This window comes from Salmo salar, chromosome 08 (assembly GCF_965601325.2).
Source record: "Salmo salar chromosome 08, fSalSal1, whole genome shotgun sequence".
NCBI classification, from domain to species: Eukaryota; Metazoa; Chordata; class Actinopteri; order Salmoniformes; family Salmonidae; genus Salmo; species Salmo salar.
This window is the reverse complement of record NC_138298.1, coordinates 20,158,283-20,185,461: the sequence shown is the minus strand read 5'-3', so window position 1 is coordinate 20,185,461 and position 27,179 is coordinate 20,158,283. Positions and strand designations below refer to the sequence as shown.

At 46.4% G+C, this 27,179-nt stretch overlaps 1 protein-coding gene across 3 annotated transcripts in view; it reads right to left on the bottom strand.

Annotated features, from left to right (window-relative positions):
* Nucleotides 1-27,179, bottom strand: part of LOC106610174 (F-box/WD repeat-containing protein 7) — a 197,419-nt gene that overhangs the window by 139,223 nt on the left and 31,017 nt on the right. For 2 of the 3 annotated variants that reach the window (XM_082978423.1, XM_082978425.1), the window contains exon 2: nucleotides 14,365-14,443. The gene's annotated coding sequence lies outside the window, so the exon portion shown is untranslated. Of the gene's footprint in view, nucleotides 1-14,364; nucleotides 14,444-26,127; nucleotides 26,325-27,179 lie in introns of all 3 variants that reach the window. The other variant, XM_082978424.1, reaches the window with a different exon arrangement.

Here is a 27,179-nt window from a genome sequence, read left to right as displayed (position 1 = left end):
GGTAAACACTTTAACTTGTGAAGGCCCCATTTCGCACAGCAGGCAGTTGGTCAGGCCGCCAGCAAACATCAGAACAGTGGGCATGCTTGGCCTCTCCCCTCAGCAATCTCCCTACTGTGTTTAGCGCAGACGTATTAGGCTCTCTATCCAACCGGCTGGCAAACTGCTGAAGGATTATTAGCCCAGTGAAGGGGGTCAGTGAGTAAATGGCTCAATCTAAACAGCAGCCACAGACATTAACCACGCGTGGATGAGCTGTACTCATCACGACCTGCTCTTTATGGCAGATCGTTAGAAACTATTTTCAAACCAATAGTTTTGAAGTGTCATCAGTAACTTTAAGGCCCAATACAGGCGTTTTTATAGAAATATCACATCATTTCTGGGTAACAATTAAGTAACTCAATGTGATTGTTGTCAATTAAAATTGTCAAAAAGAAACAAAACAAAAAATTGCTTCTTAGTAAATATCTATTTCTCAAGCAAGAATTTAGCTAGGACTGTCGGAGTGGTCTGAGTATGGAGGGGAAAACGTGCTGTTTTTGGCAGAGGTGTGGAACTCTTATTGGTCGATTAACCGCTGAAAACATCATCCCGCCAAAACAGGCTGTAATTTCATGTAGTCGTTTCAAACAGCTCTTACACTTAATAGGCATTATCATTTTCACAGTATTATTCCAACGACAGTGTGGGAATATATATAAAGAAACAGGAAATCACATATTTGACTGCACTGGGCCTCTAAGACAAGCCCAGATATGCTATCAAAGCTGAAAAAACACCAGTCATTTTCTCTGCTGCTGAGTAAGTAGTCTGAAAAGAAACACAGGACTATTGAGACAATCTATTCAACCACAGACAACCACATATTGCCTACAATCCTCACTGCCTGCTCTTTATGGAGCATCGGACATACGGTCCGGTCAATCATTACAGACCTTGAAAGTTTATTCTGATGCTTAATCAGTAAGTTAAGACAAGCCGAGATTGGCTGTGAAACATTCATAAAAACACCAGCAATGTTCTCTCCTGCGGAGCATGTCAAGCAAGTAGTTGGAGGGAGTTTGATCCTGCCACAATCAGCCTGTATGGGTCAAATACATTATTTTGCAAAAGAAGAAGTTATATTCTCACTTGCTGTGCTCAGAAGACGGCAGGCTCGAGGCAACACCACAGCCTACATACTGATCCTGAGTTTGGACAACAGGGAAAAGGAGGCACTGAAATACCCCGCTGTGGTTGCAGGGACTTTCTCTACAGACTTATGCTAATACCTCAAGTGAAGTATGAAAGGACAAAAGCAGAGTTGCTGAGAGTCCATCTATCAAAGGGTGATGAGGCTTACGGTGTTGTGACCAGTGAGACATGGGCACGCCAACGAAGAGCGAATCGGACAGCAGAACCCCTTTGAAACCGCGGCAATAAATCAAACGGATGTGATCTGAACAGAGCAAAAAGGAGAGGGGTGGAACATGCAGCTAGATATTCACTATGAACTCAGTCCATAAAAAGAAAGACCACCAGCAACAGATAGCTGGAGGAGCTGCCATCTTATTAGCTAAATAATACTAATGTACATTGATGAAAGCATAGTCACCAATGGAACATCGGGAGGTTAACTCGGTGAAAGGGGGGGAGAAAAAAAAACAGCAATGGAATGAACAGTGTCAGACTTGGGCTGAACAAAACATGTTCCATGCTGAGAGATTAATTGTATTATGCAACATGCCAACCGCCTAATCAGTGGTAAAGGGATGTTAATATTTATAATTATGAATTTCTGCCCAGCGGCCATGGGCTGTTATATACAGGCCTTCTTTAGAAGCAGTAATCCTATAAATACAGAGCTTAGTGCTCAGTGGGACCTCCTGGGTCTACATTTCATTGCCGAGGCTATTAATCGATCTCTCCATTTAAAGCTGGTGCCGATTGGTGCCTCAAAAAGGAGGGAACTGAAACCGTTCAGGCCTGTAAAAAAGGAAGGACGGGAAGAGGGGAATTATTTCTCCTTGAATTTGACACTGAAACACTTAACTCGATAACAGATGGATTAATAGTAAAGAGACGTTTTAATGTTACCTCTCATACCGTTTGTTAAACAACGCAGAGATGTTTTAAAGAGAACTCTCCCTCATTCAATAGTTGGCATGCGGGCAACAGATGAAAACCAACCAGACATCCTCTATTTTACTTTGCGGTACTTTCTCACCTTCCATCAGGACATAAATCTTTCCAGAGGAAAACAGGATCAATCTTGTACAAAGTGAAAATGGCCAACTGCCAAACCCAGCCCAGGCCGCTCCCCGTCAAAACGGGAAGAAGCCACTCAGTCAATACCGGCAAACGGTCAAAAACAATACGGGTAACAAGTGGGGAAGTATGAAAAGAGGAGCCGACCTCCGTAGGGTAAGGGAGAGACGAGAACAGGGTGGAGGCTAGTGATAAGGGTCAGAGCCCTAACAACTTGTTCAGGTGTACCCTTCGCCTCCTCTCCCTTCTACTCATCTTTCTTCTTGTACCGTCTTGGAGTTCGCTCCATTACTCAAAAAGCTTTTTCTCCAATTGAGGCGGCGCAGCAATCACTCAGTATTAAACCACCAGGATGTCTGAAGTCATCCATTTAGAAAACCGGCCAGTTTCAAAGCAAGCCCTATGGTTGGCAAGGCAACAAAGCTAGACAGCCATTAAATCACCTGGTACCATTACAAAATCAATTACTGCAGTGCACTTCCAATAGCTCCGCATGCAGCCCGATAATGGGAGAAATAATCTTGGATAACCAAAAGCAAGGTCAGTCTGACCCAAACATACATAATTAATATGATTCTCAGTCCATCCTGTATTACTCGAAGTAATAGCTTAGTATTGTCTACAGTACTAGGACGGAATGCTAGTAGCTTACTAGCCTATACAAAGTCCAAGCACAGATTGTGAATGACTAGTACTTCCTCACTCCATTCTAGTATGCACACTGCATCTTTATACAGATAAGTCGTAAACAACAGTAAGATGGAGAGATCCAGTCAAATCCATTGAAGCGCCCTGTCTATGCCATGGATGTGGGTGGCCATGTGGGAAGGCATCGCGTTAGGCATCGTTACCTTGGGGGGCGGTGGGCAGCCGGTGGCCAGGCGCTGCAGCTGCTCGGAGGTGTGGCTGCAGGAGAGGAGGTCTGAGCAACAGGCTGTGCGGCCCAGCCTCTTCATCAGAGAGGAGATGAAGCTGCAGCCACAGCCACACATTGACTTGCTCATTAGTGGCCTCTCTGGTCCAGAGGAAAATAAGACGACAACAAGGGAAGAACGAGGGATGAGGGAGGGAGAGCTAAAGACTAATGCTGTCCTTCTTTAGTTCCTTTCCGTTGCTCCTCACAGCATTCGTTTAGTTCCCAGATCAAATAACTGCCTTGTCCCGAGTCGCTCAGAGTCCTCCAGAGACACCCGACGCTTCCGGGTTCTCCTGTGTGTCAAGCCACAGGCTGCAGTTGCAATGTCACTTCTCCAGTCAGTTAAATCTCTGATGGGATGCAGGCGCCGCAGTCATGCCTGGCGGGAAGGCCGGAGGCTGCTCACCTTGCTACACACCGGGGAGGCTGAAAGTCTGCCGCTACAATACGGATGCTCCAGTACATTCCCCTTGTGACTCCCTCCTCCTTCCACTCTCCTCTTCTTCTCTCCTCTCTTCGCAGCATCCAGACACACGCCTCTTCTCCGAGGCTCCTCCCTCTGCCCAGCTCACTCTGGAGCAGGATGCTGCTGGGGTTACTGCCTCTCCTGCTACTGCCGTCTCCTACTCTCTCTCTTTGTTCCTTCCTCCCACCCCCCCCCCCCCCGGATGAGGCTGCTAAAGTGATGTGGATGTTGTCCCTGTCAACGCCGCTGACTGCCACCACTGTACCTGCCTACTCCCCCCTCCAGCAGCTCTGGCAATAAGCCGCTCAGAGCCGATCCGCCGAGTCGCCAATCAAAGTATGTTGCCCTTTTATGACATGGGTGCTCCCGGGAGCCCGTTAATCAACCCAGTGCTGCGAGGATAGAGCGGAGTGGAGTTAAGAGAAATCCAAACCGTGGCTCTGCTCCTTCCCTCCACAAGGTTTGACAGCTGGATACAAAAGGAGGGGGTTAGAAAGGAGCATCTAAGTAGCTGAGTAGTGGAGCGGCAGAGCACCAGACAGCGTTATTACCCTAATTATATGCCCCTCCCGGGTCACAGAAAAGTAATCAGACGAAAGCAAGAGAGAGACAGCCGATCAATGTAAAATTCACCTCCATATTCCGCACAATACATACTGAGCAAAAATATAAAAAACGCAACATGTAAAGTGTTGGTCCCATGTCTCATGAGCTGAAATAAAAGATCCTAAAAGAAGCTTATTTCTCCAATGTTGTGCACAAATTTCTTTACATCCATTAATGAGCATTTCTCCTTTGCCAAAACAATCCATCCAATGGAATCCACAGGTGTGGCATATCAAGAAGCTGATTAAACAGCATGATCATTACACAGGTGCACCTTGTGCTGGGGACAGTAAAAGGCCACTAAAATGTGCAGTTTTGTCACACATCACAATGCCACAGATGTCTCAAGTTTTGAGGGTGCGTGGAATTGGCATGCTGACTGCAGGAATGTCCACTAGAGCTGTTGCCAGAGTTGAATGTTAATTTCTCTACCATAAGCCGCCTCAAACGTCATTTTAGAGAATTTGGCAGTACGTCCAACCAGCCTCACAACCGCAGACCACGTCTAACCACTCCAGCCCAGGACCTCCAGCGGGATCGCCTAAAACCAGCCAACCGGAGAGCTGATAAAACTGTGGGTTTGCACAACCAAAGAATTTCTGCACAAACTGTCAGACATCAGGTTTGCTGATGTGAACGTTGTGAACGGAGTGCCCCATTGTGGCGATGAGGTTAAGGTATGAGAGGTATAAGCTGCGGACAATGAAAACAATTGCATTTTATCAATGGCAATTGGAATGTGATGTGATGAGATCCTGAGGCCCATTGTCGTGTCATTCATCTGCCGCCATCATCTCATGTTTCAGCATGATAATGCACAACCCCATGTCACAAGGATCTGTGCACAATTCCTGGAAGCTGAAAATGTCCCAGTTCTTCCATGGCTTGCATACTCACCAGACATGTCACCCATTGAGCCGGAAAAGACAGGACTGTAAACACCGTTATTATTCTGGGTTCAATAATCCCCTATTTGAGCATTTTGTTATTGTCCTCTCTAGAGAGAATGAGAGAGAGAGGGGGTGAACGAACATCCAGTTCATTATTTATAAATATTGCTTTTCACTGTGTCAGCTCCCGGCTTCCATATTGATCCCTGGAGCGGAGCGACTCGCTGCACCACAGTACCGGTGAAGGTTTTCAGAGGGAATAGAGGAAGAGACGGACTGAACGAGATGAAAGGAAAAGGGGGAAGAAAAGGAAAATAACTGGATTTGCTTTGCTTACAGTTAGAGTGAAGGAAAGCACATTAGACTGTGCTTTAAAAGGATCAAGTTTATATTTCTGCAGCCAGGATGTGGAGGCAAGCCTTTTAGTGCAGTCTAGGATCATTTAGCCTAAAGATAAACACTTGTGAGGCGGAAGAGGCAGCCACGCAGTCATTAAATAAAAGGCCACATCTCCGACTCCAACTGTTCTCCCGAATTAGCCTAAAAAAGGTCACCACGTCTTTTGAGAGCGTGCATTTCAAGAAATACAGAAACACACATGGCATAAAAAAGGTGGCAGCTTCAGAAAATCCAACCAATGTTTTTGACCGGAGGCTAGTTTCCACAACAATCCATTGTGTGTGGCGAGGAGCAAAGGCTGACAGAGTTATCAGTCTCCGGCAATCAGGAAAGCGCGGGCGAGCCTCCAACAGCCAACACCATACAATTACAGCTCCATTGTGTGGAGCCAGACCAGGCTACAAAAGCCTTCCCTTTCTGCAGATGGTGTACAGAGTGGGCCTGGAGTTGCAAGGCCTATGTTCAGGTGATGAGCTTTCCCCATTCATTGCATTGGGTGTTTCCTTCAACCCTGAAAGTGAAATCTTTGAGGGGAGATGACAAGTGTGTCAGGACTAAAACGCAATAAGCAACAGGTAGGTTTGAAACAAAAATAAACGGAACTGGAAAAAGGGGTGTAAAAATAAAAGGGAAGCAGAAAACCGGGCTCATGATGAAAGCCAGTAATCCTCTACACACCATATTAATAAAGTCTCCTTGTGAAATTCCAGACTTTAGCACACGGCAAGATCAGCCGTTGACGGGCTGACTTCATTTCCACGGAATCACATGGACACCACATAAAACCAAGCAAAGCAAGAATGTCACTGACAAGATGGCACTTGTCATCTCCATCACTTGCCCTAGCTTGAGTACCTATTGTCACCTCAAGTCGGTCTCTGAGCTTACTAGTCAGTTTTGACACGTAAGACGTGAGTCTTGGGAGTACAGTACTGCTGAGCCAAGCACAACGAGACGCGGGCATCTCAGCACACCATTCACAGCGAGGCAGTGCTACTTTAATGCACCTCAGATTCAATTACCTCACAGTTCACACAAACCCTGTTAGCCGACACTCCACGTGACGAAGCATCACCGCTCCTCCCACTCTGGAGACAACGGACAACCAATACACCACAAGGTGACACTGCTAGGCGACGTCTACCTTTCTACCACAAGCTGTGTGTCTTTCCCAGTCCTCTGAAACTCTCTCAACCTTCCAAAACAGTTAGGAGTCTTAGGGAGATGGACCTGTGTCAGACACATTATGACATGATACTGCCTGGTCAAGATTTAAGTCTGGTCTGAAAGGCCTGGCAACCTGGCAGACAGTCTAATCCTGCCAGAGTGGAGGGTGGAAGCGAGGGAGGGTGGAGCGGTAGGTTGGTGCTGCCAAGTACAGAATGAGAGGCAGTCACTCCTCCATATGGAGCCTGGAGCTTCAGACAGTCATAACTCAGACAGGAATGAACCCATTAAAAGAATCACCTCAGCCAGGATATCTCTCCAGGAACAGGGTTGGAATGAAAACCTACAGGAGGGTATCTCTCCAGGAACAGGGTTGGAGTGTGAACCCTACAGGACTGTAGCTCTCCAGGAACAGGGTTGGAATGAAAACCTACAGGAGGGTAGCTCTCCAGGAACAGGGTTGGAGTGAAAACCTACAGGAGGGTAGCTCTCCAGGAACAGGGTTGGAGTGAAAACCTACAGGAGGGTAGCTCTCCAGGAACAGGGTTGGAGTGAAAACCTACAGGACGGTAGCTCTCCAGGAACAGGGTTGGAGTGAAAACCTACAGGAGGGTAGCTCTCCAGGAACAGGGTTGGAGTGAAAACCTACAGGAGGGTAGCTCTCCAGGAACAGGGTTGGAGTGAAAACCTACAGGAGGGTAGCTCTCCAGGAACAGGGTTGGAGTGAAAACCTACAGGAGGGTAGCTCTCCAGGAACAGGGTTGGAGAGGCCTGCCCTAGGGGATACCTAGAGTCCTTACAAAGCAGCATCTTTTCATCATAACAGAAATCGTTCACTGAAAATGTCTAAATGCTTTTGGACACTTGTGTGAGTGCAATTCCCCTAGGCAGTAGTACCTAGGGAGTCCTTAGATCACGGTGCAGCTGCAGTAGTACCTAGGGAGTCCTTAGATCACGGTGCAGCTGCAGTAGCCGGAGGCTGTGTGATGCTGGCTATCATCCTCCTGTGTGATCAGACTTGTTCAGTCCCTGGAGAGAGGGGGATTGTGGATGACTAGTACACTGCTGTGGGAACAGGTGTGTCTGCGGGGAGGCTGGCATCGCTCGTGACGGCAGCGCAGTAGTATGTCAGGACTACACCTTCACACATTGTACAGAAACAGAGTTTATTAGGAACGACACCTTCTGTAACAACTAACAGGAGGAGACCTCGGGCTAAATCTGAAACCAGGATGTTGAGAAGCCTGTGTTTCATTCTATAGCACTGAGGTGAAAGATAAAACACACGATACTTGAATCATGACCAATTTCATCAACTCATCAAGTTAAACTGTCATTACAATGTCGGAAAACTAGGCATAAGCTTTCAACGGTAAAACACATGGTTAGAACCTCAGACCTATTTTCCATTTGAGTTGATTTATTATGTTTATTGAGACGGGGACAATGTGCAACATATAGTCTCAGAGCACTGAGAAGTTGCACCAGATTTAGCTAAGCGCTAATTTACAGCTGTAGTCCCCAGACTACATGATGGCAATGATGTTCCACTGCCAATATCATGCTATGGGAAAATGTATTCACTGCCAACATTCAGCCTACAGCGACTTTCTTTGCCACTGAGTCTTACTCTGCTAAGTCAATTAAGGAGCCCAGGCAGAAAGCAGGCATTTGTCAAGGACATCTTAACAGTCTTTTGTTTGTTTCTGACGGAGGAAGCCATCTGTAAAGACATGATCCACTCCCAAGTATTAATTGTGATGCGGTTGTAAAGACGGCCAGTAAATCTACAGTCTGTCTTGATGTAGGCCGCAGGCCTAGCCACCGACCAGACAGCCAAACATAGGGCTAGGGTGGGGTGAGCTTAGCCTGGCATCGGAACTGAGGGGGAAGTGAAACAAAATACATAGCAAATTCAGTTAGGACACCAGGCTAGGGGTGCGCTGCATTGAGCCATTGGAATTCCCAGATTGGCCTAGGGACTTTAAAATGGAGAAACGTGAGAGTGCATTAAAAACTCCACAAACCCATGGCCGCAAAATCATTACCCACTTGTGTCACTTGGCCTGATGTGATGCAGCGTTTATATAGCGTTTGTCCAGCGTTTTCCCACTTTCTAGGAGTGGTTTGCGGACAGTGGATCTGGGGAATAAGCATTGATTCCAACCTTTCTATTTACAAAGTAGTGACTTGTTAGCGGATTATTGAATTATCTAATTACCATCGTCGGTCTATATCAAGCAAGGGCTGGGTCCTTCATTAAAATCTCTGCCTTTTTCCTTGATCATTAATCTCTTCCCAACTAATTCATGGGGATCAAAGTATGTATGTTTCAGGATCATTTTGCCCTCATTGTTCCTGCTGTAGGCCTACCTCACAAATCGCTGACACTGGGAGAAAGGACAATGGCGACTGGCCAGGCAGAGGAGTTCTGGGGAATAATTAGGTATGATTATGTATCAAACTATGCTATATGTGACTTGAGACTGGAGTCCCCTTTTAAGACGAGCCTAAATGTCAACAAGTACCAGCTTCAAAAAACACCAATAGTGGTAGGCAAATCTTACTACAATCTAGCTAACATGACCCCATAAAATAAAAATAAATATATATTTCTTAAATGACTTTTTGTTAATTAACACCTAACTCTTTTCCTAACATTAACCTTATTCTCCTAACCTGCTGTGTACGTTCCCCCAACCTGTAACTAAAAAGTTGTAGCTGTATCGAAGTGGCGTGTTTTCAGGGAATCTCTCTGGCGAACAGTAACCACTCCAATGACATTTGTACAGAGAGACCCAATAGGATCCAGTGAAGGATGATTCTCTCCCCTCCATCTGACCAGGCTTGCCATGTCCATTTCCTCTGACTAGACTGTCCTCTAGTGGGGAAAGACGGTACAATGCCTTCCCCTCCACTACAGAATGAGAAACACAGGTACTACTACTACTTCCTCTATTCTCAACAGAAAAGTGTCCGATTTAGGCCCACTGACCGCATGACGTCCTCAGCGACAATAAACCAAAATGCCTAGGCCGAGTAACCCACAGGGCTACAAGTGTCTATCCTCTTCTATTTCCAACAGAGAGGAATGTCACATTTGGGCCAAGTCCACTGACTGCCTGCATGACGCGCTGAACAACAATAACAATGTTCTTGGTGGACAGGGTGGGCCCTCCAAGAGCGAACGATGCCTGTGAAGCCACAGCTTCCTGCCGCCCCAGGAACAGAACAGTGCAGGGTGGCTTCCTGGTTTCCTGTTTTCGTCCGGAGCTTCCGAAGCATGAATGACTGGGTTGAAGTGTGTGACTGACCACCTTTTTTCTCTGACGAGGGAACGTACACACAGCGCCACCTACAAACAGCTCCACCCTACTACCCAGCTCTCACAGTAACAGCAAAGAACACGCCGCAGCTAACAGTGCGTGTTTGAGTCATTTCACCCCTGTTCCCCACAATAAAGAAGCAACATCTAAAAGCAGAAACAAAATGGCCAGCAGGTTTTACTCCGGTGCCATGTAAACACATTGCCCTCACGTGGTATTGTGGTCAGGATCCCGGTATAACCTAAGATGTGGGCCTACGGGAAACTGTATGGCATTTATAGTCTGGTGGGCCAATAGATCATCAAGAGAGGAGACGGTTCTCTCAACATGTTATAGTATTTCTTACAGTCCAGTCGACATGTCTTCCCACTGCATGGATCCACTCCCGATAAACTTTTCCAACTTTAAACAAAAAAAGCGCAGCGGATTCAATACCCACCGAGCAGCCCTTTCATTACGCCCAAATCTAAGCTGACAGCGTGACGCGACCATTCCAAGTTGTTTAAAGCCTCGCCACTCTAACAGAGAGTGCATCTGCAGCTAGTTTTACTATCCGACCCTGTTAGCCATTGCTTAAAGCCGTAGAGTGCAACCGAAATGGCCCTACGGGCCCTGGTCAAACGTGTTGCACTACATAGAGAAAAGGGTGCAATTTCAGATGCAGCCTTAGCATATCAGCAGCCCTTTCTACTGTCCTCCGCTGTCCTGTGTCATCAATTGTGCGCTGGCCATTTTCTTCCCCTGGCTGCTGGGCTGGCGAAAGGAAAGGGCCTATAAATTATTTACATAGGATGTGTGTGGGTTGTGGGCGCTGGGGGGCTGATTAAGGAGTGACAAAGGATGACTGGCTGAATCCCAGACCTGTTCTCTTCTGCTGCTCTGCTGTTGTGGAAAGTGCCTTGCTTTCGCCTCAGGATATGACAAAGCCAAGGTCTACTTGTCTTCTCCCTGTGCTCCGTCTGTACTTGTGAAGAAATGCTCACCTCTTCCAGGAAATTATCCCACATTTCCCCTACACCACTGCTTCACACCTCTTCTAAGTAAACGTCACAGCCTGAAATTCCAACTACGACCTGTCTCTTCAGGTGAATGAAGACACACCTAGCTCATCCTTTAAAAAGAAAACAAGGATCTTTTTTTTTTCTCCCCCCAGAGGAATGAAGTCCAGTACCTCCCCGTACCTTGAGAAGATGAAAGCGACAGCGCCTGTTGTGACGGGCACAGCAGTTCCCGTGGATATTACCTAATTACTATATCAAACATGGGGAGGTAACCAAGCCGGTGCTCTTCCCCCTCTCATACCGTCTACAGACTGTAATTAAGTTACTTCGAGAGCGAGAGAGCGCGAGAGAGAGCGAGAGAAAGAGAGAGAAAGAGATAGAGATAGAGATAGAGAGACCAACAGCCCTGCTGCCAGGACTCTGCAGCAAAAGGTTTCTCTTAATAAAAACACAGACAGGCAGTGAGAACCAGAGGGAGTAGAGAGTAGGCGGTGCCACCAAACACACACAGTGTGAGAACGACAAACACTACAGCAGTTCTTAACTGGGCGCACGCACACACACACACACACACGACTATTTTGATCATTGAAATAAGCAAGAGATGACTGATAGCTGACGTGACATCCATTCATTGTAGCCTACACTGTCCTAATATTGATGGCAAGGTGAAAAGCCTTAACCGCAAATCTCACCGGCCACGTGGATGTTTGAAAGACAAGAAAAACGAAGTTCCGCTGGAGTAGAAAAACACACCATTTTGTATGACTCGGGCTCAAAAATTCTACAAAGAATACGCTAAAAACAATGACCATATGCACGTCAGATAAAATAACAACCCAACATTCATCTCCCAGGACAAACTAGCCAGCAACAGCTAGCTTAGCTAAATGTCCATGAACGTTTCATGTGTTTCAACTTGCCCCCAAATGAATATAGTTGGTTTTGATATTTTAACCTGCATGTCATGATCGCCTCTGGTGTGGATGGACAAAATCAACGACACGTAGCCAGCTTAGTCAGCATGTTATTCAAACAACCCAACTTGCACCCTAACGTAGCATACTACTATTGCAACTGTTCTTTAAAAAAGCGTGCACCTCTAACTCACCTGCTTCGACTCAGTTTCTCACCAGTGAGCCCAGACATATCAACCTCAGCTTGGGTTGAGGTGACACCCATCTAGCATCCTGAGGAAACTGCATTGGAAGAATGAAGACGGTGCTCCCTCAGGATTCCAATCCAAACCTACCCATTATTAACACCCCCAGCTATGATGCCACATTAGAAAACCGTCAGAGAGCCTCAGAATTGTAGTTTTAGAAGGCAGGTGAGCAGTCAGGACCATCCCTTTAAATATTCAACAGTTAGCAGAGACAGCACCCCGTATGAGGCTCTCTATAAGCTACCCAATCCCTTTACCTTTAATTTACAAAAGCGTGCCAGCAATGAATTATTCAGGGTCTAGGCTGGCTGCACTGTCGTCTGTAAGGAGGAAGAGTTCCCCACAGCACACACCCATACGGTAGAAGGATACACACATACTAAAAGGTGAACCCATTCTGCAAGAATTCACATATTTGCTCTTTCATTAATCTTAAGTGGCTGGGGAGAGGCCGATATGAGAATCCACCTTCAAACTGGGGAATACACGTCGGGAAACAAAGATGGTGAACGCCTACTTCAAATGAATTCAAGTTACTACCAAAACAATTGTGCATGCATGTGCACAGGAAAGGCATTGCCTCTATGCGCCTTTGCCCCAACAGTGGGACAGACACACACACTTCAAAGTTAATAAACCTCCTGTTTCTTCATTGGTAGTTGTAAAAAAAAAAATCCCCTGACGCAGAAGTGTGAATGTGAGGCTTCCTGCCTCTATCACTGAGAACAATGAGAAGGGCTGGGAGGGTGGATCTCTCTCTCCCTCCACTCCCCTGTTCATCCCCTCTCTAACCCTCCTGCTCTCTCCCTCCCTCCCGCCTGCTCGCTGTATCATTTCCCTCCCTCTTTCGACATTGTTCCCTTCCCTTTCATTCCGGAGGAACGACACACGGCTAACGCTTCCTGAGGAGAGATATGGTACAATAAAGGCCTCTCCAAATGGTTCAGGGGGAGCCTGCCAGAGGATGCTGTTATACAATGAACTGCTTACTCTGGTAGTCAAAGGGATCCTTCGGGATTTTGGCTATGAGGCCCTTTATCTACTTTCTCAGAGTCGGATGAACTCGTAGATAACATTTATGTCTCTGCGAGTGGTTTGAAGGAAGTTTCTAAGTAGCGTAACTGCTAACTAGCATTAGCGCAATGACTGGAAGTCTTATTTAATACTTAAGTCTAAGACTGCTAGCTAGCAGATACCCATAGACTTCCAGTCAGTGCACTGACACTAGTTAGCAACTTCTTTCAAGCTGCTCGCAAAGACAAAAATGGTATCCACGAATTCGTCAGAGCCTCCCTGGGGAAGTATTGCCAAAATCTTGAAGTATCACTGTAAAGTCATTGTCAGAGCAGGTCTAAGAGCAGGACCCAACAACTAATGTTCAAACTTGGTAGGCTCATTTTGATGTTACAGGCTAGGCTAGCCTTTCGCTGTTAGCTTTCAGTACAGTGTATAGGTTAACTGTTCCTGGGGATATGTCGCAATGTGAAAAGTAGTCAAATGTTGGAGTGACTCGTCATATTTGGTTAAATATTGTTTGATATCCCTATATGGAAGTTATGAGAACAAAGGTATAGGTTAGTGTTGATTTGATTCTCTCAACTAGAGACTAAGCATAACAGAAGCGGTCCTCAGTAACATAAAGAGGTTGTAATAACGCATCAGGATCTCTCTGTACTGGAGGAGAAAGGGGCAGGAGGTAAATCACGAGGCGCTGTCGACTGGGCTCACAGTTGAAAGCCGAATGAAGTCGCGGTAAAATGGCCACACAGTGGAAAGACGGTCATGAATACTAAGATACTGAAAAGACAGGAGGAGAGAGGGATAAATCACAGCCTAAAAAGGGGGAAAGCTTAATTGAGCATTAAGCCTCCACCGAGAAGTCAATGAAGGAGAAAGAAAGGAGTCTAATTAGCTAGCTATTAAATATCAGTCTGGTTTCCTGTAGCCTCAACCCAAAAGAAACACACACACGCCTCTACAGCCGCCGCCCCCCCCCAATACCCATGGGAGTGTAAGTGAAGCAGTTAAGATTCTCCTTGTCAGCTCCACACAGTGCACACACACACACACTTAACATCTGTGCATAAAGGTATGCAGCTGGTGATCATGGAAAAATCCACCACACCCACCCTCCCCCTCCCCCAATCCCTAGGGAGTGGAAGTGAGGCGGATACTCACGATTCTCTCGGTCAGGCCACACTGGGGGTTGCTCTCCTCTCCCGGCCTGGCCCCTCACTGTTAGGGCTGTCAGTGGAGCCTGAGGAGAGAGAAGGGGATGTCAGTGCATCATGTGTTAAGCAATCTCAGAGGTCATCACAGAGTCAACATGCCACAGGGCCGTCTGGGGAGGGGGGGGGGGTGAGAGAACATAATGATCTCCCCCCCTCAGGGCTCTAGGGGTATCTCAGTTCCATGTGTTTTGGTCTCATCCTGGCATCTCACAGTTTATCCCCCTGAAACCCAGACCCCCATAACAGATACAGCACACCTCCACTCTCCCACAGTTAGTCACAACATAGACTCACACAGGGCGATAACACTAAGGAAACAAATGCACAAAGCCTTAAGACAGAGATTAAGTCACACTGGGGACTAACAAAGATACAGACAAAGAGCTATGCAAAGAAACAAAGTTGTATGTAGCAGGAAACGGGCCATCTAGGATCTAGGACGTATAGGTGAACATTCCCATGTGAAGGTGAGGCCTTACAGCTCGACTACATAACATGACCCGACTACACCCTGATAAAATCAATACTTTACTTCTACAGCAGCTATACGAAGTAACAGGGGTGCGTCGGAAACGGCACCCTATTCCCCATCGAGGAAGACACCCAGGGTGTTTCTTGATCTTTCTGACACCGAAGGTGTGGGGAATTCCTTCCAGGAGCCAGCAAGAGTATAAAAAATAAATTTTAAAAAACAGGTAGACTTGAAGTCAAAAACCCAGGCAGGAACAGACCGGCTGAATACTGACTACACCGGTGTCAACATGCAACAATGCGTCACCACTGCACCTGTGAGGCAGATTGATTTACCCGCTGATAGTGGCTCATTAACATTTAGTAATCAGCCATGCATTCACAAGGGGCAGCTGCACACTTAGGGCCTAGGCCCTACAGGCTAGGTAACATTGTGCAGCAGTAAAGCAAAGGAGAGCAGCATTAGGCTAAACAGTGTGCAGGTCTTCCCTTGTCTTATCTGCAGTATATGGTTACCCAGCAACCGGGTTTGGTAAGTCTGGGATGTGCATGTCATGTCACTCGTGTATGTTCCCTTTTCATACTGTATTCGGTTGCCATAATCAACTAGGCAAAACCTCCTGAAACCAGTAATGGCGGACGGTTGTTGGGCATAAAAAGCCCTTATGCTACGGAGACATTGACGACGGGCTCAACAAGGCAACTCTCTGGGAGAAGAGCTGTCCGTAGCGTGCGTAGACGAGGGCCTTGCTGTTAACCGTCGGAAGCAGACCGACGGCCGCTGTTGGACAGCCACTTTGATGCATCCCCTCAGGTTCTGTGAGCCCCTCTAACCCCACTGGTGCCACTAACCCAGTCCTTATGGTAAAGTGTTTAACTTTCCTCCCAGCTGAAAGAGAAGACAGGAACACGAGCTGGGTCAGCTACTCTAATCTGCTTCTCTGGTGAAGTTAGTTTCTTCATGGACCAAGTTGGAGAGCTATTCTTTGGCCTGACAAGGGGGGGGGGGGGGGGGGGGGGGTTGAGACAGACAAAAGAAAGTGCAGTTTGATATGGGAAGTGGTCGGAGCTCAAGTCGGGCAAAAGTCAACATGTAACTTGAGTAGCCACTGGGGATCTATTGGCAAGGCAGTTGTACGAGGCACAGTTATCGGCTTCCAACTCCCGTCGGTTTCTACCTCTGAGCGGCTGCCAGTGCCTAGAAAACAACCCCTAGATATGACAGGCTATCCCATCACAACAGTACTAAGAACATGGACAGTGCCAAGGGAACAGGCCAGGGCTTGCTGTTGGCTAACTGGGTGTTAACACCAGACAGAGTCGGATAGGAGTCCTGGGAAAGACATTGAGAACAGCAGAGGCAGACTATTCAGCTGCTTAACAGTGGATCACCCTGAGACAGGAGTGAGTGTGGATGCATGTTTGAGACAGACGATCACCGTGGCTGCGTTTAGACAGGCAACCCAATTCTGATATTTTTTCCACTAATTGGTCTATTGACCAATCAGATCTTTTTACATCAAGAAAGCAGTTGGTTTATGACTCTCAGGAGCATATGGAATTATACGAGACGAGAGAGGGAAGTCAAGGTTAGTTTGTAGCTCCATTATGTAACTTGGCAGCACAGCAGCTGGGAGATGTTTACAGATTCTGGTGAGAGGTTCCAGACACACACCGAGACAGAGAGAGACAGAGACAGCACAAGATATAGAGAGAGCACTATCGAGAGAGCGAGAAAGCGTGAGAGGGCGTGCGCAAGAGCGTCCAAGGGAGCACGAGAGCGAGAGCCCCCGAGGGAGCACGAGAGCGAGAGCACGAGAACGAGAGACCCCGAGGGAGCACGAGAGCGGGAGCACGAGAACGAGAGACCGAGGGAGCACCCGAGACCACAAGAGCGACCACGAGAGAGAGACCACGAGAGAGACCACGAGAGAGACCACGAGAGAGACCACGAGAGAGATGGGAGCAAGAGAGAAAGACCACGAGAGAGATGGGAGGAAGAGAGAAAGACCACGAGAGAGATGGGAGCAAGAGAGAAAGACCACGAGAGAGATGGGAGCAAGAGAGAGAGACCACGAGAGAGACCACGAGAGAGATGGGAGCAAGAGAGAGAGACCACGAGAGAGAGCACGAGAGAGATGGGAGCAAGAGAGAGAGACCACGAGAGAGACCACGAGAGAGACCAAGAGAGAGAGACCAAGAGAGAGAGACCACGAGAGAGACCAAGAGAGAGACCAAGAGAGAGACCACGAGAGAGACCAAGAGAGAGAGACCAAGAGAGAGAGACCACGAGAGAGAGACCACGAGAGAGACCACGAGAGAGACCACGAGAGAGAGACCAAGAGAGAGAGACCACGAGAGAGAGACCACGAGAGAGAGACCACGAGAGAGAGCAAAAGAGCGACCAAGAGAGAGAGACCACGAGAGAGAGACCACGAGAGAGACCACGAGAGAGAGACCAAGAGAGAGAGACCACAAGAGCGACCAAGAGAGAGAGACCACGAGAGAGAGACCAAGAGAGAGAGACCAAGAGAGAGAGACCAAGAGAGAGAGACCAAGAGAGAGACCAAGAGAGAGAGACCAAGAGAGAGACCAAGAGAGAGAGACCAAGAGAGAGAGACCAAGAGAGAGAGACCACGAGAGAGAGACCACGAGAGAGAGACCACGAGAGAGATGGGAGCAAGAGAGAAAGACCACGAGAGAGATGGGAGCAAGAGAGAGACCACGAGAGAGATGGGAGCAAGAGAGAGAGACCACGAGAGAGACCAAGAGAGAGACCAAGAGAGAGACCACGAGAGAGACCAAGAGAGAGACCAAGAGAGAGACCACGAGAGAGACCACGAGAGAGACCAAGAGAGAGAGACCAAGAGAGAGACACCAAGAGAGAGAGACCAAGAGAGAGAGACCAAGAGAGAGAGACCACGAGAGAGAGACCACGAGAGAGAGACCACGAGAGAGAGCACGAGAGAGAGACCACGAGAGAGAGACCACGAGAGAGAGACCACGAGAGAGAGACCACGAGAGAGAGACCACGAGAGAGACCACGAGAGAGACCACGAGAGAGACCAAGAGAGAGAGACCACGAGAGAGAGCACAAGAGCGACCGAGAGAGAGAGAGCGCAAGAACAAGACCATCATACCACCCAGCTGTGGAACAGAAACTCTGTTCATCTTATCGCTATGTTGAGCCCAGAGGCCAAATAAACTTGCACTTCTGATAGTAAAAGAATGTGCAAATCCATCTTATTTCACAGGTTTCCATAAGTTTGACCTTTCCCAGCATTCCTTTCCTGTTTTCAGATGACCGTTTGTAGTCGTCTGGTAGTCAAACCGGCGACAACTTTCTTTTTATAGAAATAAAATACAGAAAAATTACTTGGGAATGACCACATGAAGTCATTGCTCCAAAGTTCAGAGTCCAACATACCAGGACCACCGTCTACAAGAAGGAAAAAAATGCAATCCATCCAAAGAAAACATTGAATAGAATCGGGGTCAAATATGTATTGTTGGACATGAAGAGAAAAAAGGATTCCCAGACCATGCCAAGATCTGAGAACAGAACAAGTTCATCTACAGCCTTCCGTTGACGTCAGCTGCTCGCCAGGCCAGACGTTAATATTTATATTACAAAACAGAGTGTTGGCGGGGGTGACCGCCAAAAAGAGTGCTGTGGGAAAAACGCTGAACAATCGGTAAAAAGGTACAATGGTTGCAGGACCATCGGACGAGTCGGCCCTCATTCTTCAATGACAACATGTGGTCTTATAGACAGCCACAGGCATCACAAAATACATCACGGAAGTTTATTGAGAGTCCCTGTATACCGGTTCTATTGAATCCCTATTGATTTGTTCTCTCGTAAAAAAAAAAAATCTGTCATTGAATGAAGCAGAAGCTTGTCTCCTCAGCAGGAGGGAAGCATGCTGTGTTGAGTCGTTGGGTAATTTCAGAATCTGATTCAAAGCAGAGCGCAGCATGTATCAAATCAAAGCCACTGATTCAGAATGGCAACAACAAGTACGTACACACACCCATTCAGAGTGACCCACTTACAGAGAGTCAGTGGAATCCAAGAGGAGATGCAGGCTTCCACATTGACCAGGGAGGGTTGTTGTGAGTACAAGCAGTAGACCTCTCCTTGTTATGGTCGCAGTTGGCCAGAGAGAAGCACTGGGACAAAGTGCACTGCGTGAAAGGTTGCACGTTCCAAAATAGAGAAAAGTTCTCTCCCCTTCTCCTCTCAACAGGCCTGTAACACATGCTGCCAAGCTTGGCGTTCCATAAACCAACAGGCTGACATCATGACCACAATATCAGGTGGATAACAAGGGGCACTTTCAAGGAACAGCTCAGAGGTTCCCAGAGATCTGAGAGTGTGTGTGCGTGTGTCAACACAGTACAGAGGTAGTGGACTCCTGTCCAGGTCAGCTGTAGTGTGTAGAATTGAAAGACTGCCAACAGAAGACTAGCAATGAGTTCTAGAATCTTGGTCCATTGTCAAGACATTCTGTTAAACCCTGGGTGAGAAGCATTAGGGTGTAGAACGACATAACCAAAGATGAACACAACATTCTCTTACCCAATAAGTTTTTCGAAATGTAGGCCTACCTATTACCCGATTTAACAACACTAATTCAACAACACTAATTCAACAACATTCACTTGCCTCGTGATTGTGTGTGTCCGCGAAATGCAGTCCTCAAAACGCAGATGAACAAACAACCTGTGCTTGCCTTAAGTCTTCGAAATGGATGAATTCGCTTATTTAATTAAAGTGATTTAACGTCGCAGTCAAATCAGCCTGGCTACATCTCATTAACCCGCAGTGGTTTCCAGTTGAGTACTGTACATCTTTAGAAGAGCATTATTCACGTCAGGCCTCAAGAGAAGCCTGGCAGGCTATAAGCTAAGGGAGAGGAGACCAGCAGACCACTGCAGCTAAAGCAGTTCTTGATGGCACACTTCGTTCATAGGGACTCCGTCTATGATCATAATGAGCCTCAACTTCAACCTGGTCGTGTACTGTGACAATTTCACACTACGAAGGTAAACCGAGCCATATTGGGCTGGCCTGGTTACCACATCCACCATAGTTGGACAATGTGAAGAGAAAACAGAGGCAGCATAGTATGAGTCGCCCAATAATGTGAAATAATGTGAAAACGCCTAACTGGAGCCCAGGAAGACTTCAATTATTAACTCACTGCCTGTGTAACAGGTGGTTAGTCTGGAGGCCAATGACCCCAGCAGTATCCAACCCCAGCCTGGGCTCTGGCTAATCCAGGTTAGACTGTAGAGGAGCTGAAGAATCCCCAGCCACCACACTGTCATCCAGATGGAGGACACCTGGCCTAGGCACATGCTTAGAGCTGCTCAGGCACACACACACACAGGGAGGTGAAACAGATGGGCTGTATGTATGTATGTATGCATGGACAAAGCCATCGATCACGTGACACCACTCATTCCCATGTGAAGACTCAATAGCGCATTGAAGCCAAGTGAAGTCTGTTAAGATGGCGTCTCATGGAGACATACATGCACTGTTAGAACTACTCCAGGAAGTGACGTTGCAGGCTAGCTCAGTGCTGCCCCCTCTCATCGAGTAACTCAAGTTGAAGGCCGACCGGAGTACTGCAGGCTGCCATTAGCAACTAAATGATCATTATAACTTCTGTGTGCTATTTTAAAATAATCAGTTCAAGGACATAAATGTGGTTTATTAGAAACAATTATTGGTACCATGATTGTGTAAATACATCATTTTTTTGAAGACAAAGATTTTTGTTCATTCACCCAAATGAGGGATCCTGTTTTCTGCTAACAATGCCTGCAGTACCGTGGTCGGCCTTGAACCTCCGGGACAGTCGTTTATCTCTAGCTGGTACAATTACCATGTAACCAACGGTTACGGATGAAATTAAATAACCTTTACCGTTTATTTAAAAAAAAATGTCATACAATATTTTGTTTGTGGAATTAACAGCTGCCTGAAGACTGGATAGCCAGGCATTCGTGTGTCAATTTTGACTTGTAAACTCATGGGTACACTCGCAATGGCTGCCTGGTATTGTCTTGCAATAATTTACGGGAATGTAGAATGTCCATTCAAATGATGTTAACTGATGTGGCTCATGCAATGGAATGTCATTTTTGTAATGTCAGTTGAGTTGAATCAACAAATCACAGCACATATTGATGGGTACACTTCCTGCTTTACTCCTTGCCAATCCACCCACCCATTATGCTATCATTGACTTGAATGGGAACACCCGTTCCGTTCACTCTATTTCTATGGCAGCACATGCAGTCAGGAGCGGAGGAGAGGAGAAAATGTGTGCCCACATCAAAATGTTTTAAATTGCTATTCGAACGGTTATTGCGGTTACAGAGGTCATTTGGCTGGCCAATTATCGTCGTTCAAAATTTCATGACAGTCACAGCCCAAGCCAAGATACATGTAGCCCCTGATTTTGACACCATTACCTTATCCAGTGACCTTGGCCAGCACAACAAACAGGCATTATGGCTGGACTGGACAGAAGGTAGTAGAGGGAATTAACCAAGAGAAAGTTCAAATCCCAGACAGAGTTCATACAAAGTCCTTTGTTGAATGAAGACAGTGTATAAAGGGAAGGAGGATGCATTAAGTGAGTCCTGATGGATAAAAACATGACATGGGTTACACTAAGCATCCTTATACCAATCACACCAGTATGCAAACTGGTTTGAAATGAGCGGTTATTGGCAGAGAAGTTTGTAACTCTTTCGTCATGGTCTACGACCATATGTTGACGTCACCAGGAAGGCCCAAAAAGTTTTTCCACCAAAACAGGCTGACATTTCAGATGGTCTTTTCAAACAGATCTTACACTAAAAAGGGCGTCATCATTTTCACAGTACTATTCCAACCTCCGTGTGAATGAATGAAGTGTGCGCACGCACGAACACTGTGTGTGTGTATATGCGTTTGGACACAACTACTCATTCAAGCGTTTATTTGAACTATTTTCTACATTGTAGAATAATAGTGAAGACATCAAAACTCTGAAATAACACATATGGAATCATGTAGTAACCAATATACACTGCTAAAAAAAATAAAGGGAACACTTAAACAACACAATGTAACTCCAAGTCAATCACAATTCTGTGAAATCAAACTGTCCACTTAGGAAGCAACACTGATGGACAATAAATTTCACATGCTGTTGTGCAAATGGAATAGACAACAGGTGGAAATTATAGGCAATAAGCAAGACACCCCCAATAAAGGAGTGGTTCTGCAGGTGGAGACCACAGACCACTTCTCAGTTCCTATGCTTCCTGGCTGATGTTTTGGTCACTTTTGAATGCTGGCGGTGCTTTCACTCTAGTGGTAGCATGAGACGGAGTCTACAACCCACACAAGTGGCTCAGGTAGCGCAGCTCATCCAGGATGGCACATCAATGCAAGCTGTGGCAAGAAGGTTTGCTGTGTCTGTCAGCGTAGTGTCCAGAGCATGGAGGCGCTACCAGGAGACAGGCCAGTACATCAGGAGACGTGGAGGAGGCCGTATGAGGGCAACAACCCAGCAGCAGGACCGCTACCTCCGCCTTTGTGCAAGGAAGAGCAGGAGGAGCACTGCCAGAGCCCTGCAAAATGACCTCCAGCAGGCCACAAATGTGTATGTGTCTGCTCAAACGGTCAGAAACAGACTCCATGAGGGTGGTAAGAGGGCCCGACGTCCACAGGTGGGGGTTGTGCTTACAGCCCAACACCGTGCAGGACATTTGGCATTTGCCAGAGAACACCAAGATTGGCAAATTCGCCACTGGCGCCCTGTGCTCTTCACAGGTGGAAAGCAGGTTCACACTGAGCACATATGACAGACGTGACAGAGTCTGGAGACGCCGTGGAGAACATTCTGCTGCCTGCAACATCCTCCAGCATGACCGGTTTGGAGGTGGGTCAGTCATGGTGTGGGGTGGCATTTCTTTGGGGGGCCGCACAGCCCTCCATGTGCTCGCCAGAGGTAGCCTGACTGCCATTAGGTACCGAGATGAGATCCTCAGACCCCTTGTGAGACCATATGCTGGTGCGGTTGGCCCTTGGTTCCTCCTAATGCAAGACGATGCTAGACCTCATGTGGCTGGAGTGTGTCAGCAGTTCCTGCAAGAGGAAGGCATTGATGCTATGGACTGGCCCGCCCGTTCCCCAGACCTGAATCCAATTGAGCACATCTGGGACATCATGTCTCGCTCCATCCACTAACGCCACGTTGCACCACAGACTGTCCAGGAGATGGCGGATGCTTTAGTCCAGGTCTGGGAGGAGATCCCTCAGGATACCATCCGCCACCTCATCAGGAGCATGCCCAGGCGTTGTAGGGAGGTCATACAGGCACGTGGAGGCCACACACACTATCGAGCCTCATTTTGACTTGTTTTAAGGACATTACATCAAAGTTGGATCAGCCTGTAGTGTGGTTTTCCACTTTAATTTTGAGTGTGACTCCAAATCCAGACCTCCATGGGTTGATAAATTGGATTTCCATTGATTATTTGTGTGTGATTTTGTTGTCAGCACATTCAACTGTAAAGAAAAAAGTATTTAATAAGATTATTTCATTAATTCAGATCTAGGATGTGTTCCCTTTATTTTTTGGAGCTATAATATATATATATATATTTTTTTTTTTAAGTGTTAAACAACTCAAAATAGGTTTTACATTTGAGATTAGTAGCCACACTTTGCCTTGATGACAGCTTTGCATAGTCTTGGCATTCACTCAACCAGCTTTATGAGGTAGTCACCTGGAATGCATTTCAATTAAAATTTAAAAGTTAATTTGTGGAATTTCTTTCCTTCTTAATGCGTTTGAGCCAAATGAGTTATGTCGTAACAAGGTAGGGGTGGTATTTTACCAAATAGGGCTAAGTCCATATTATGGCATTTACAGCTCAAATAAGCAAAGAGAAACAACAGTTCATCATTACTTTAAGACCTGAAGTTCAGTCAATACAGAAAATGTCAAGAACTTTGAAAGTTTCCTCAAGTGCAGTCGCAAAAACCATCAAGCACTATGATGAAACTGGCCCTCATGAGGACCGCCACAGGAAAGGAAAGCCCAGAGTTACCCCTGCTGCAGAGGACAAGTTCATTAAAGTCACCAGCCTCAGAAATTGCAGCCCAAATATAAATGCTTCTGAGTTTAAGTAACAGACATATTTCAACACCAACTGTTCAGAGACTGCGTGAATCTGGCCTGCGTGTGATGGTGCTTTGCTGGTGACACTGTCAGTGATTTATTTAGAATTCAAGGCACTCTTAACCAGCATGGCTACCACAGAATTCTGCAGTGATACGCCATCACATCTGGTTTGGGCTTAGTGGGACTATAATTTGCTTTTCAACAGGACAATGACCCAAAAGGGCTATTTGACCAAGAAGGAGAGTGATGGAGTGCTGCATCAGATGACCTGGCCTCCACAATTAGCTGACCTCAACCCAATTGAGATGGTTTGGGATGAGTTGGACCAAAGAGTGAAGGAAAAGCAGCCAACAAGTGCTATTATTTTATTTAACTAGGCAAGTCAGTTAAGAACAAATTCTTATTTACAATGAAGGCCTAAACTGGCCAAACCCGGACGACGCTGGGCCAATTGTGCGCTACCCTATGGGACTCCTAATCACGAGCGGTTGTGATACCGCCTGGATTCGAACCAGGGTGTCTGTTGTGATGCCTCTAGCACCGAGATGCAGTGCCTTAGACCGCAGCACCCCTCGGGAGCCCCCGAGTAAAAAGCATTCCAGGTGAAGCTGGTTGCGAGAATGCCATGAGTGTGCAAAGCTGTCATCAAGGCAAGGCTATTTGAAGAATCTCAAATATATTTTGATTTGTTTAACACTTTTTTGGTTACTACATGACTCCATGTGTTATTTCATAGTTTCGATGTCTTCACTATTATTCTACAATGTAGAAAATAGTAAAAATAAAGAAAAACCCTTGAATGAGTAGGTGTCCAAAATGACTGCACTGGGCCTTTAACGTTCTTTGTTTGTGTTATTAACAGGTGGTTTGTGACAGGCTTTCTTTGAACACATGATGTGACAGGCCAATAAATTACACAGTCCTATGAACTGCTAGATTGTTCTCCGTGGAGGAAGAGGAAATAAGTTACGACATAAGCCAGAATAATCAGTACACATTATCAACCACACAACGAGGCTAGTTTAGGGATAATCCAAAGAAAATAAGCTACTGGGAACTACAGTAAATCTGTATGCTGATGCAAGGCACGTAATCTACATCAGAAAACATACACTGAATCTCCGGGAGCTACGGTCTTTCTCAGAGAGTAAAGTAACATCCATCACTATACATGGGTGGAAGATGCCATAGAAACAAACTAACACGCTCTCCTTTCAAGGACCATGCTACAGTTTCTCCTCTGCCACCCACACCATGAGGGATCCGATTGCCTCAGCAGGGCCATAAGAGTCGACACACTTCAAATCAACAGCGCCAGGTCTCTCGAGTGGCAAACAGCCGGATCTACACACCTCCGCACACTCCGGACTAAAGAAGAAGATTAAAGTACATCATGCACACAAACACAGGCCTGTGCAATACGTGAACAAACATCCTACTTCAGAAAAATGCCGCAAGGCTGCCAAGACAGATGTACTGTAATGACTAAACGCAGACAACGTCTGTGATTTGATGTGTGTATAATTCCCAGACCGTTTCCAGATGTGCTAGACTGAACCTAGCCAGGGCCTGTATTCACAAAGCGTCTCAGAGTACGAGTGCTGCTGGTCTAGGGCCTAGGTTTTGACTAATGAATAAAACTGAGGGATCTGATCCTAGATCAGATGCTTTGTGAATACGGGCCCAGCCCTTGTGCTGCTCCTTGAATTCGTTTTTTAATGCATGGTAACTGGACTGAGGTCTGTGTTTAAGAAACAAGTCTAGGCTCCAAGGAGGGCCATGGGACAAAGAGGAATCTCCACTTACAAAACAAACTATTCGTACACGTCTATCAACAGTAAACCACCTTGACCTTTGGGGGGGAAGCAGACATCGCAAACAATGTATGGGCATGTACAGGATGGCGTTTGGTTTGGTTCAAATGGAGTGTATTTTTGTTACAAGCCCTTACTGTACCATGATATGTGTAAGTAGACATTTCATGGTAAGGTCTACACCTGTTGTATTCGGCGCATGTGACAAATAAAATGTGATTTATTTACCTAACTTTTATTTGACCCGGTATGGAGGACAATGTCTTCTGAGCTCGGACTCTTCTCCCATAACAGTCTAGGCTTAGTGGCGTAAGATCACTTGTCATGTCCTCATAACAGAGAGTTCCCTGTAAGGGCGTGATCTTTGGGAGGTCTGGTATTTCTCCAGGCAGGGCAGACGTGTTCTCACAGCTGTAGGCTATTTACTGAAAACACACAGCAAGAAAAGGTAAAAGAGCAGGTAGGTGAGAGCCTAACCACTGAATAATAAACAAGGTCTTGTCAGGTCACACCCGACATGACCTAGCTGCCTGCACTAGACCTGGGTTCACATACTATTTGAAATCATTTAAAATACTCTATCCGTGCTTGACTGAGCTTGCCTGTTCCAAAGGAACCAACGGTCGAAGCGCAAACGCCACCCATCTGGCACTCCAGCAAACACTCAAAGTATTTGAAAGATTTCAAATAGTATTTGAACCCAGGTCTAACTGTGAGAGGTGACACATTCAGCTGCCAGTCTGTTGTCGTGTTTCTCAGGCTTGGTAGCCATGACATAGCACAAGTCAAGATATTTTCCCTGACTCAAAACCACAGTCTGGAACCTGGGGGTGCCAAGCCAAGGGTGTAAGGGGTTATAAAAGCCTTAATGCAAGGGCATTAAAACCATGTATGTAATGTGTGTGTAAAACCCATTAGTCAACAGTGAACAGAAAGGCCACGTGTGACTTCATTTTGACCTTTCAATTATTATTTTTTATTTTATTTTTTTAAATCAGTGAGGTTATTAGTTTGGGTAATATACATAATAGTTCAACAGGAACCTCAGTCATTAATTGCCTCTCTTTCAGCTGTATTTTCATAGGGTGAAAATCTTTTTCCCGTTACAATTGGCCCTATGCTTTAGCTGTATACACCACTCAAAGTTGGGCAGCAGTGTCATATGGAAAAGAAACCTGCTTCATGGCAGCCCCTCCTAGTGAATGAACATAGTAACTAGGCCTACTACAGCTAGCCTAGCCCAGCTGCAAACACCAGGCAGTAGGGAGAAAGCAAGGAGG